This window comes from Sus scrofa, chromosome 1 (assembly GCF_054392235.1).
Source record: "Sus scrofa isolate SSC_HxYL_T2T_F1_AM1 chromosome 1, Sscrofa_HxYL_maternal_Yorkshire_Landrace_v2.0, whole genome shotgun sequence".
In the NCBI taxonomy this organism is placed as follows: Eukaryota; Metazoa; Chordata; class Mammalia; order Artiodactyla; family Suidae; genus Sus; species Sus scrofa.
This window is the reverse complement of record NC_139383.1, coordinates 260,379,291-260,391,940: the sequence shown is the minus strand read 5'-3', so window position 1 is coordinate 260,391,940 and position 12,650 is coordinate 260,379,291. Positions and strand designations below refer to the sequence as shown.

Below are 12,650 nucleotides of genomic sequence, written 5' to 3'. Positions count from 1 at the left end.
TTTAAAGCCAGGGATTCTGCCCGTCATCCAGGTGTACCCTGCACTGAGCAAAGCCTTGTTATAAAGGAAGGCTTCGTTTAGTGTCTTTTGAATGAATGAATATTGCTACATAGCTTTTGTTTTTCATTTGAGAAAATGGTTAAGGGTGAAATGAAAGTGAGTTACTTTGTAAAAGAATCAGAAAAAGGATAAAAATAAATTACCATATCCCTTTCTATTATGTTCAGTTTTTCATTCCTGGATTGAGTTAATTTTTGTGACGTATTATTTGCTGCATATGTAATGACTTTCACTTATTCTTATTTGTCCCTTATGCATATTGATAGTGGATGTTGATTGGTCCGAACATGTGCCAGTCTCTGCATTAATAATTTCTTTTTCTTTCTTTTTTTTTTTTTTTTTTTTGACTTTTTGCCTTTTCTGGGGCCACTCCCTTGGCATATGGAGGTTCCCAGGCTAGGGGTTGAATCAGAGCTGTAGCTGCCGGCCTACGCCATAGCCACAGCAGTGCAGGTTCCGAGCCACGTCTGTGACCTACACCACAGCTCACAGCAATGCTGGATCCTTAACCCACTGAGCGAGGCCAGGGATCAAACCCACAAACTCATTGTTCCTAGTCGGATTCGTTAACCACTGAGCCACAACAGGAACTCCTGCATTCACAATTTCTAATCCTCAGAATAATCCTACGATGTAGATATTGGTATACCCATCTTGTAGATGGAGCAAGTGAGGCTCAGAAAGATTACACTAAGTTGTCAAAATAATACACTTTCAGATGACCAGGACAGCCTGATTCCAGAGCTCTACCACTTCTTGTTACTCCCTATGCTGAAATTCTGTGTACTGATACTGTCCATGCTTGCAGGTAACAGAAGATACTTTTTAGAGGCCAAAGACTTTACTGAGAGCAATTCTGCTGTCTTTTCTTTTTTCTTTCTTTCTTTCTTTTTTCTTTTTCTTTTTGTTTTTTCTGGGGCCGCAACTGTGGCATATAGAGGTTCCCAGGCTAGGGGTCTAATCGGAAGTACAGCCACCGGTCTATGCCACAGCTACAGCAACGCTGGATCCAAGCCGCATCTGTGACCTACACCACAGCTCATGGCAATGCTGGATCCTTAACCAGGATCCAGCTGATCGAGGCCAGGGATCGAACCCACAACCTCATGGTTCCTAGTCGGATTTGTTAACCACTGAGCCACGATGGGAATTCCTAATTCTGCTGTCTTTTCAAAGAAAGACCACATAATTTATCTGTTAAAATGAAGTACTGCTACTTTGATGTTTACATTCTGTCTATAAGTGAGCAAATTAAATTGTGTCTGTGTGTAATTTCTTCAACTATGAAATAGAGGGGGGGAGAGTGATTATGAAGAAGAGTAACCTTAAAATACTCTAAAATACGAAAATATAATAAAACAATTCTGTGTTATTATTATACATTATCAATGTCAGGAAAAGCTGGTGCTGATAGCATATTATTGCAGTGATTTCTCTGTTCTAGACGCCATGCTAAGTGCTTTCTATGCATCATCCCATTTAATTTCCACAACAACCTTATGAGTTCAACATGATTGTCATAGGTACTCTGTGACCCAGCATTCTTACTCTTAGGTATTTACATCAGAGAAATGAAGATAATAGTCCACAAACATACTTGCATAAGAATATTAGTAGTAGCTTCATTTATAATAGCAAAGCAAAATATTCCAGATTTCTGTTAATAGGAGACTAGATAAACAAATTGTGGCATGTTGGAATATTACTCAGCAATAAAAAGGAAGTAACAATGGTATATACAATAGCATGAATGAATCTCAAAACCATTATGCTGCATGAAGAATATTTATTTTCATGAAAATATATGCTATGTTATTCTATTTAAATGAAGTCCTAGAATAGACTGTTTCGGTAGAAAAACATTAGTACAGTGCTTACTTTGGTAGAAAAACATTAGTACAGTGCTTATGCTTGAAGAGGGCATAAGTAGATTTTCTGGGGTGATGAATGTTCTATGTCATTATAGGGGCTTAGGTTACATAGGGACAAGCATTTGTCAGAACTCATTGAAGGGTATTTAAGGTTTGCGTACTACAATGTGTATAAATTTTATCCAAAATGTTGCAAACAAATATTGAACTCTAGTTAATCATATGCCTGTTGAAGTGTTTAGAGGTAAAATATATTGATGTCTGTAACTTTCCTTGTTTTCTTTTAAAAAAATTTTTTTTTGTTGGAGTATAGTTGATTTACAATGTTGTGTTAGTTTCATGTATACAGCAATGTGAACCAGTTATACATATACATTCTTTTTCAGATTCTTTTCCCATGTGGCTTATTACAGAATATTGACTAGAGTTCTCTGTGTCATAAGTAGGCCCTTGTTAGTTATCTATTTTATATATAGTAGTGAGTATATGTTAATCCCAAACTCCTAATTTATCGCTTTCCCCCACATTTCCACTTTGATAACCATGAATTTGTTTTTGAGACCTGTGAGTCTGTTGCTGTTCTGAAAAATAAGTTCGTTCATATCATTTTAAAATTATATTCTGTATATGACATCATGTGATATTTGTCTTTGTCTGACTTACTTCATTTAGTATGATAATCTTTAGATCCATCCATGTTGCTACAAATGGCATTATTTCATTCTTTTTTATGTCTAATATTCCATTGTATGTATGTATATACCACATCTTCTTTATCCATTCATCTGTCAATGGACATTTAGGTTGCTCCCATGTTTTGACTTTTGTAAATAGTACTGCAGTGAACATTGGGAGTGCATGTATCTTTTCAAATTATGGTTTTTCTGGGGTGCATAGGGTTGCAGCACATACCTCCGTGTAGGTCTCACTCTTTCCTGCCTGTCACAGACCAGTTGTTGCACTCTCCTCTGAGCTCTAAAGCTCCTTTTCTTTTCCTGCTGATCTCCCTGCTGGTGAGGGGATGTCCCCGGGTGCTGGAACCTCTCCTGTCCTTCACCTTCCTACCAGGGGTGCAAGTCCCATCCTACCTGATTACATGGAGATCTTTCTTATCCTTTCAGGTGTTTGAGGTATTCTGCCGGTGATCAGTAGGTGTTCTGTTAGAATTGTTCCATTTTATGTATTTGTGGGAAGAAATGAGCTCCACATCTTCCTACTCCACCATCCTGGAAATTTCCCCTGACTGTAACTTTTCTTAAAATGCATCAGAAGTAAAATGGCTTGCTGAACAGAGAGATGGATAGATGCCTAGATATGTAATAAAGTAAGTATATTAAATGCCAGTGTAGAATATCAGTGATGCATATCATGGGTACTCATGGGGGAATACCATAGGGAATGAATTTTTTTTTTCTCTTTTTTTGTCTTTTCTAGGGCCACATCTGCGGCATATGGAGGTCCCCAGGCTAGGGGGGTCCAATCGGAGCTGTAGCCACTGGCCTATGCCAGAGCCACATCAATGCGGGATCCGAGCCGTGTCTGCGACCTACACCACAGCTCACAGCAACGCTGGATCCTTAACCCACTGAGCAAGGCCAGGGATTGAACCCGCAATCTCGTGGTTCCTAGTCGGATTCGTTAACCACAGAGACATGATGGGAACTTCCCATGGGGGATGAATTTATTTAAACTTTTATGTATGCTTCATTAAAAATGTTGGAAAATGAAACACCCAAAGAAGGAGTGTAAGTAAAATAAACTATTAAAAATATCATTGTTTGGTCCTTTTTCTGACACAAAGTAAGCTCTTTCACTCAACAAAGCTTAGGGGACTCTCTTTTGCCTATACACAGGAGTCAGAACCCCATCACATTCCAGCCTTTACTTCTTGGTCCTACCTGATATTTGGTTTATCTCTGGCCACTCCGGGACAAATCTCACTCACTAGCCCCCTTGAGATGACCTTCCTCCCTGCATTCTCTATGGACTTACAGGCTTCTGTGCCTTCATGTTATGCTATTTCATGTGTTTGGAAAGTCTCCATCCCTGTAAAATCTGTACTTATGAGTCCAGCTCACTTGTCTCTATTGCCAATTGCTAATATAGCGCCAATCACATTAAGGTTGTTTCCCTTTATCTCCTCCTCGGGACTTAGAGATATTCTAGAATGGGCAGACTCAATGTCTCACCTATGTTTTCTATGGTCAGGGTCTGACTTGGAGCTTGATGCAGATAGCAAACTCAAAAAATATTGGCACAGGCAGTAAGAGCAAAGAACGTTAGGTAGATAAAATAGTACTGACTTTGAAAAGTCTCTGCACCATTCATTTGCCACTTGGGTCTCAGATCCTTTTCTTGCCCTTTCTTTTGCTCCATTCTGTGTTATGACGGGGCTGTCCCCTGCAGACATTTCCCAGGACCATTGCCAGCTGACTTCTGGCTAGATTCTACCACTGTGAGGCACTGTGAGAGGTTAAAGGGAAGAGAAGGGAGGAAGCCAAGGTATTTCTCTCCTCCTCTTCTGTCTACTTAGAAAATGTCCCTTTCCTAAGAACAGTGACTGTCCTGCACAGTTTTGGCTCCCACTGAATTACCTCTGTCTCTGTGGTCCCTGCTTTTTCCAGGCAGCTCTGCCATGGTTCCAGCTGCCTTTTGGTAGCCTCAGCTCCTGGGCTCTGGCAACAAACAGTATATCCTCTCTTTTCCCCTCCAGCTCTTGGAATGGTGGTAGCTTTTAGCTATTGGTAATCTCTAACTTGACTTCCTATTCTCTCCTTGGCTTTTAAGCTCCTCTGAAACCTTCATAACTTGTTTCTTATATAGCTAGCTTGAAATATATTTTCATGACTAGATTCTGACTGATAAAGTCCCATACTTTGTATCTCACTTTCTGCTTTTTAAAAATGAGATGATTGAGATAGAATATCACCAATTTTTTCCTTGCTAAAATTTAGATTAAAGGAAGATATGCTTTAGCAAGCTGCTAACATCAGCCCATTTTGAATTTCAAACAGAGAAAGAGAAAGAACTCCCAACACTTCCACTTCATACCTTTTGTCCTTCCTGATGCAGTATCCATTTTGTTCAGCTAGGACTTATCAACAGGGAGACAAGTGAGATTCCACCTAGTGTCCTGCCTGGCAATTGAATGCTGACTATTATATGCCAATGTTAAACCAGCACTGATTATATAGTGGTCAGATGTCAATGAGAAGCAGCAGGAGCTGGTGTGGCAATAGGAGGGAGGGACCTGGATCAATGCTGACACTTGCCACCACCATCTCTGGCCTGTCTCTGAAAATAGCACAGACCCTAGGCTTAGTGTGGGGTTGGATATAAACCTGGAGAGGATGAGCTGCTTTTCTGCTGGAACCTGTTAGTTCATGATCATCAATCATCAGCTAACACTTTACCTACTCATTTTCTAACTCCCAAGTCTAGCACTTTCCACTTTAGGCTCTATATTGTATAAGGCATTATTTTATGTTTGAAAAGAGAGACAAAAAATGAATAATATCGAATCCGTTTCCTCCAGGTATTCTCAATCAAGTAGGGGGTATAGAGACATATATGACTCTCACTTATAAAAATAATTCTAACATAGTGCAGTTTGTAGTACATACTATAATACATGCAAGTAACTTGTTTTGGGAATACCATGAAGAAGAAGGTGTTCTAAATTAAGGAGTGTTTTGCCAAGAATTGATGGATGTGTGAGATTTCAAATTATACTTGAACAATTTGGATCTGACTTAAGTATGAAGCAAAGACACTGTGGCAGAGTTAGTCTGAGCAAAGCACAGAGCCAGAAAATGCAGGTCCTGTGAAGAATAACTGAAATGATAGTAGTGGGTGGGAACAGATGGGGAGAAAACAGGAATCAAGTTGTGAATCAATCTGGGATGAGGAGTTTACAATCTCTTCTTATGCACCTAGGAGTCACTGAATATTTTTGATCAGGTATGTGACAAAATCAGATCTCTGTTGCAGAAAGGTTGCCCTTATGTCATGGGGGCAAATGGATTGGGTAAGAAGAGGGAATGAAAAGAGCCCAATTAGGAAAGAGGCTATTGCAACAGCCAGTCTACCACCCCTCTGAAACCTTCTGCAGAGGCCATGGACTCCTTAGAGTAATCAAGACAAAACAGAAACTAGTTGAACTTGTATCACTTTAGGAATATCTGCAGACTTCAAGAAGATTTGAAAAATCTGACCAAAATCTGTAGTGGGCTGTAGAACGTCGAGGAATTGAGGTTTTTGTAAGAGTGCAGCTGAAATCATTGACCATAAAGTCCAGTAAAACAAAGAAGGGGGTTAGCTAGAAGGTCGAATGTAAGAACTCCTAATGCAGACAACACTCAGCAGGTATAGTATCAGTAAGCGGGGGGAAGGACAGACTCTGAGATTATTGGCACCTAACAGGGTTTCTTGGATGCCCAATGGTCACTTCTTATGTTCTTATCTCATGCGTCATGAGATAATGGGAATTGGTCTTTACCTTTTTTTTTTTTTTTTTTTTTTTTTGTCTTTTTAGGGCCGCACCCGCAGCATATGGAGGTTCCCAGGCTAGGGGTCGAATTGGAGCTGTAGCCGCCAGCCTATGCCACAGCCACAGTAACGCCAGATCCGAGCCGTGTCCGAGACTACACCATAGCTCACAACAATGCCAGATCCTTAATCCACTGAGCGAGGTGAGCTATCGAACCTGCATTCTCATGGATGCTAGTCAGATTCATTTCTGCTGAGCCACGACGGGAACTCCGGCCTTTACCATTTTGTTCTTCCAGGCACACGTGGAGGCAGAGGGTAGTAGGGACGGCATAAGGGATCATAGGTTAATTTGCAAGTCTACACTTATTAACCCTCTGACATCTGAAAAACGAAAGTACTTTTAACCATGCTGTGCTTCCTTCTGCTGCTCCTAGAAAAGCAATCTGTTCAGTGGTTAACAGGAAGGGCTCTGGAATCATTGCAATGTAGTGTAGGGCCTTGTGGAATTGACTCAACTCAGTGTCCTAGTTTCTTCCTCAGTAAAGTAGGGATATTAGTATTACCTACCACTTGGAGTTGTGAGAATTAAATATTGTAAGCTAAGCTCTTAGCACAGTACATGAAATACAGTGATTAATTAGTAAATATAATTACCGTACTGTATTACTAATGTGTAATCGTAATTATCAACAATTATAAAATGGGCATAAAAATCTGTAGCTCTGAGAGTTTCTGTGAGGAGCAGATAATGAAAATGAAAATGCTATTAAAATTATAAAACACTGTACAGATGTAAGGTATTAGTTATAATGAATGATGACCTTGACCTCTTCAAAATGAGGTGCTCCCCAGGCACACATGCAGAACCAGTGCTATGTGATTGCTGAGGGAGCAGTTGACTTCTCCAGAATGGTTAGCCTGATTTGTCTGCCCTAGTTTCTTTCACTGCTTGGAATTAACTGATAATTGCTCATCCACCCATGCTGTCCTGAATGGAGGTGTTTGGTCCATTCTCACTGTAGCTGATAACAAAGATGCTATTGTTATAAGCATATAGTGGAGGAAACTGTCCACTCTGAAGGCAGCCTTGGCTGGTCACAAAAGCCATCACTACCCAGCCCTCTGATAGTGGAGCCCAATTGTATTTAGAGCCTTTTCACCATTAAGAAACTTGCCCAAGGTCCTGCACTGGGGAAGTAGAGGAGTTCGTATTGGAGGACTGTTCTGATTCTGAAGCTTGTGTTCTTTTTGCTTATGCCTCTCCTTGTCTCCTTTGGGGATAACAGAAAACATTAATTAGTGTTGTTAGGATGAGTGAGGTTGACAGAAATATCCTGATGAGCTTGAAAGGCCCCTTAGCTATTGGTATTAGAGCCAGTCACTGAAGGAATAGGTAAGAGACATATCCTGAGAGAAGTGCTAAGTATTATTCATTTGGAAAAAAAAAAAAAAAGATAGTTGCCATTTCCAGCAATCATGGCAAGAGCTGCTGTTCAGCCTGGTAACCTCTCCAAGTAAGACTAAGCACTATGCCAGGATGACCCAGACCAAAACTGTCTTTTCCTTCCCAATCATATTTGCTCCCAATTTCAATGAGATGTAAAAAGAATTTCTTCAATTTCAAACCTCAAAGTTATCTGACACCTCCTTCTACCTCTTCCTCCAACTCCAGTCAGTCCTTAACTCTGTTGATTTCCCTTCCTAAAGTCTCTCTCTTATAGCCCCTCTCTGCCCACCTTGTTCAGGGTCAGGGCCCTGCTCCTCCTCTCTGTGTCCCACTCACCCCATGCATAGGCACCAGCTTGAGTTTTCAGAAGCAAAGCTCTTTTCACATCATATTCTCAAAGTACTTCAAGATGTGTCCACAGTGTACAGAATAAAGCTCAGCTTCATGAGTGGGGTGTTCAAGATCCTTGTCACCACTCGGGCTGCCCAGCAACACCCTCTTAAATTTATCTACTCTTCTTCATGGCTGAGCTTAAAAGTAACCTCTGTTATGAAGCCTTTCTTGATTCTCTTGATCAGGACTAGTCAGTTCTTTCTCTGCATTTCTACAGTCCTTGTTTGAGTGTTTTTATTTCATGATGGTTTATGTCTCGTGACATATCTGAGTGGTCATCTTCCAGAACAGAAGGCAGGCTTCATGTGGGCAGAGCCTGGGCCATGTCCATCTTAGCGTTCTATAGAGTCCCATTGATCCCAAGCAGTAGGCTATGGAAGGACTCAGTTAACACCCATTTCTCCTTCTTTTGACTGCAACTACCTATCTGAGTCACATTAAAAAAAAAGAAAGAAAGAAAAACACAAAACAAAACTACTTTACCTGAATAACTCGTGTATAGAGAGTAGCTCATGAGTAGCTCTCATGATCTAGTTGTGCCTAAAAATTAGAGGAAAAAAAAATGCCTAGGCATGAAATTAATGAGCAACACGTCAAGGGTAGAAAAGCAGATCCAATATACTCTCCTCCCTCTGTTTACAGCTAATAGTGCTGGTCACACATTTGGAAGTGATGGGTATTTCATTTATTTGCTTATTTTTTTTTTTGTATTTTGCATTCTTCTTTTTGCTCTTATGTTACAAGCCTTGTCAGGTGTCTCTAAATTGGGATTAAATCATGCAAGCTGTGTGATTTTAAAATGGTAGCTAGAACCTGTATTATAGTCACTCCTATGTCACCAAGTCCAGGAAATAATATAGAAAACAGGTATTAAAATAAATCGGTATCTACCTGATATAGGGAAAGTAGGGACATAGTGACTCAGGGACTATGAGAAATCTTTGAAAGACAGAAAGCAGATAGAAGCTGAAAGAACATCCTGGGATGGGTGTGAGAGGATTGTACCATGTGGGTTCTGGGACTAGAGGAAACTCAGGAGACACTGACAGGGCAGGTTAAAATAGGGCTTCTATAGAGGGAGCATCAGGTGTGTTAACTTTACTTGTTGGGTAGGAAAGGGAGCATTTGCTCTCAGGCAAAAAAATATATGGTATCTTTGAGCTGGAGAAATGTGTCCAAGTTTCAGTTGGCTGGCAAGGCTGGGAGCAACATTTTAAAAACAGTGTCCTTAACAATTAGTAAGATAGAGAAACCACAGCGTGAAACAACAGTGAATATTATAGAAACTTTTGAGTTAGGAATGAAATAGGGTAAATGAGTTAGTAATTCAACAGATGGGAAGTTTCAGCCTTGAGTCCTTACCATTTAGGGTCACAACCATCTCAGTTTGCCCAGGATTGAAGGGGTTTCAGAATCACCTCACTTTCAGTACTAAAACCAAGAAAGTCCTGGACAAATAGGGACAAGTTGCCACTGTCCTTCACTGTGTCAATCAAAACAGTGTCTTATATGACCTCTTGTTTCAAAGCTGCTCTGGCTATGTGGCTCCGTTTTTGGCAGTTCCCAATGTTGACTGTGTGAATTGCAGATCACTTAAATGATATATCCTGTACCCTCCTAGAAAGGTCTATGATTTATTGTTGTCATTGAAAACATTTAAAATTACATGTGTTGAATGAGATATATAATCATTATGATGCATGAGAATCAGCAGACCCATATTGAATTTGTCCTAAGTGTGATTTTTTTTCATGGCCAAACCAAGTTTTAGTTTTCATTCTAAGTTCTCCAGGATCTATAACCAATGCTGATATCCATACTCTCCTTAATTACATTGATCTTCTAATCAACTCCAACACGGAATTATGTACACTTAAGTGCAGGTAAGAAAGCAAGGTTCTGGGTCTGATTATCTAGGAGTTGGAGATCTCTTGTCCCTAATTTCTCTTCATACCCAAAGCGTCAGAAGATATTTTTAGGCATTCCTGAGTATTCATCCAGCCAGATATCTCCCTATCAGAGGGTTTTAACAGCTGTGTCCCATTAACCATCCATAAGTCAAAGCCTTTAAACATTTGTAACTTCCGTTCATTCATTTGGTCACTTGACAAACATTTATTCAGAAACTAGTATGTTGCAAAATTTTCTGTTGAGGATTTAATAGTGAAAAAATAGACAGGATCCCTGATTTCAAGGCATATATTCTAATGGGAATGGGAAAGGTGATAAATGAATGAACAAACAAACAAGTACCACAAAACTACCAACAGGTAAATAAGAAAGCAGTCAGTGCTGGATGTTTAGTGAACAAATAAGGCTAGGCTTTTTGACGAAAATTTGCAAGATGGTGGCTTCTTGGTGGTTAGGAAGGCTTTTAAAGGAGCTGATGTTCAAGTTGAAATTGAGTGATGGGGAGTTGGCCATGCAGAGATGGGGGAGTGGGGCAAAAAAGCACATCGGTTAGAAGGAAAACTAGGAACAAATTCCAAGGGGAAAATAAGCCTGAATCGTCTGAAGATCAGCAAAAACCCAGGAGGGTTGGAGCTGTAGGTTAGTCTGAGGTCTCAGGAGGCTGTGGAGAGGAGTATGGGTTTTATACTAAGTTAGTGATAAATCTTTGGAGAGTTTTAAGTAGGGGAGAGATATGATAAAATTTTAAAAAATCATTCAGATTGTGGCAGAGAGAAGAGATGGAAAGATCTGAGTGTGGAGGTAAAGAGTCCAGTTAGGCGGCTAGAGGAGTGGTCCAAGGAATGATGATGGTGGTGTTGGCCTGAGGTGGTGATGAAAGTAGCAAGAAATAAATGGTAATGGACTATATTGTGGAAGTGAAGTCAATGGGATTTATTTGATGTGGGAAGGAGGGTGTAGAGTGTTGAATTGTTGCCCCCAAAAGATATGTCCATCTGGAACCTCAGAATGTGATCTTATTTAGAATAAGGATCTTTGCTGATATAATTAAGATAAGGATCATGAGATAAATCATCCTGGATTATATTTGGATCTAAGTCCAAAATTAATATTGTAAAAATGGCCATACTACACAAAGCAATCTACAGATTCAATGCAATCCCTATCAAATTACCCATGACATTGTTCACAGAACTAGAACAATCCAAAAATTTATATGGAGCCAAAAAAGACCCAGAATTGCCAGAGCAATTCTGAGGAACAAAAACCAAGCAGGAGGCATCTCTCTCCCAGACCTCAGGGAATATTAGAAAGCCACAGTCATCAAGACAGTGTGGTACTGGTACCAAAACAGACAGACCAATAGAACAGAATAGAGAACTCAGAAATAAACCCAGACGCCTTTGGTCAATTAATCTTTGACAAAGGAGGCAAGAATATAAAATAGGAAAAAGACAGTCTTTTCAGCCAGTATTGCTGGGAAACCTGGACAGCCGCATGCAAATCAATGAAACTAGAACGCACCCTCATACCATGCACCAAAACAAACTCAAAATGGCTGAAAGACTTAAATATAAGAAAAGACACCAACAAACTCCTGGAAGAGAATATAGGCAAAACGTTCTCTGACATCAACCTTACAAATGGTCTTTCAGGTCAGCCTCCCAAAGCAACAGAAATAAGAGCAAAAATAAACCAATGTGACCTAATCAAACTGACAAGCTTTTGCACAGCAAAGGAAACCAAAAAGAAAACAAAAAGGCAACTTACGGAATGGGAGAAAATAGTTTCAAACGATGTAACTGACAAGGGCCTAATTTCTAAAATATACAAACAACTTATACTACTCAACAGCAAAAAAATGCCAACAACCCAATGGAAAAGTGGGCAAAGGACCTGAAGAGACATTTCTCCAAGGAAGATATACAGATGGCAAACAAGCACATGAAAAAATGCTCAACATCCCTGACTATTAGAGAAATGCAAATCAAAACTACCATGAGATCCTACCTCACACCAGTCAGAACAGCCATCATTAATAAGTCCACAAATAACAAATGCTGGAGGGGGTGTGGTGCAACAGTGCACCAACCTCCTGCACTGTTGGTGGGAATGGAAGCTGGTACAACCACTATGGAAAACAATATGGAGGTACCTTAGAAATCTATACATAGAACTTCCATATGACCCCGCAATCCCACTCTTGGCATATATCCAGACAAAACTCTGCTTAAAAAAGACACATGCACCTGCATGTTCATTGCAGCTCTATTCACAATAGCCAAGACATGGAATCAACCCAAATGTCCACTGATAGATGATTGGATTAGGAAAATGTGGTATATATACACAATCTAATACTACTTGGCCATAAAAAAGAACAAAATAATGCCATTTGCAGCAATATGGATGGAACTAGCGACTCTCATAATGAGTGAAGTAAGTCAGAAAGCGTAAGGCAAATACCACATGATATC

At 40.0% G+C, this 12,650-nt stretch overlaps 1 protein-coding gene across 10 annotated transcripts in view; it reads left to right on the top strand.

Annotated features, from left to right (window-relative positions):
* Positions 1-12,650, top strand: part of LOC146407135 (uncharacterized) — a 975,296-nt gene that overhangs the window by 353,078 nt on the left and 609,568 nt on the right. The window lies entirely within an intron of this gene.